Below are 694 nucleotides of genomic sequence, written 5' to 3'. Positions count from 1 at the left end.
ACAGTTGATGTCCAGGGGCCTTCTGGGATAGAGGTGGGTGGGATGATTGTTTTCTTTTAAATTCTTTCCAACATATTTCCAAGTCTCATCAGGGACATTTTCTCCACTCCCCAGGGCACCTCCTGGCCTGGGTCATCTCCTCCTTCTTTTTTTAATGTTTGTTTATCTGGTGCTCCAGATGTAGTTGTGGCACACAAGCTCTTAGTTGCAGCATGTGGGATATAGCTCCCTGACCAAGGATCGAACTTGGGCCCCCTGCATTGCAAGCGCAGAGCCTTAGCCACTGGACCATCAGGGCAGTCCTCATCTTCTTCTGCGTGTCGGGATTGATAGGTTATACTCCATCCCCAAATCTCACAGGCTTACCCCAGGAAAGGGTTTCTTCTTACTTAGGCTAAATCTGATGCAGGCTGGGCGTTCCTCTTCCATCTTGAAGCTGCACTGTCTTGAAACGGTGGCCTCCACAGTCTCTCTGTGTGAGAGGGAGAGAGAGAGATGGAGGAGTCCCACTGGCTCCTAACTGCTTGGGCCAGAATGTGACACATCCCCTCTGCTGCCAGTCCACTGGCCCAAAGTAGTCAGGACACCCTGGGAGCACATGAAATTTGGGGTGAGCTCCAGCTGTGACATCCTCCCTTCCCAGTTGATGTGGCTCGGGGAACATACACCACTTTCAATATGTTGCTCTGGATCC

At 51.3% G+C, this 694-nt stretch overlaps 1 non-coding gene across 1 annotated transcript; it reads right to left on the bottom strand.

Annotated features, from left to right (window-relative positions):
• Positions 1-223: 223 nt before the first annotated feature.
• TRNAA-UGC (transfer RNA alanine (anticodon UGC)) lies at positions 224-298 on the bottom strand. Its single transcript has one exon. It is a non-coding gene; the product is annotated as a tRNA-Ala (tRNA).
• Positions 299-694: the final 396 nt, after the last annotated feature.

This window comes from Moschus berezovskii, chromosome 5, assembly GCF_049115385.1.
Source record: "Moschus berezovskii isolate FMDL1 chromosome 5, NW_MosBer_1.0, whole genome shotgun sequence".
In the NCBI taxonomy this organism is placed as follows: domain Eukaryota; kingdom Metazoa; phylum Chordata; class Mammalia; order Artiodactyla; family Moschidae; genus Moschus; species Moschus berezovskii.
The sequence above is the reverse complement of the archived record's forward strand: the minus strand, read 5'-3'. Positions and strand labels throughout refer to the sequence as shown.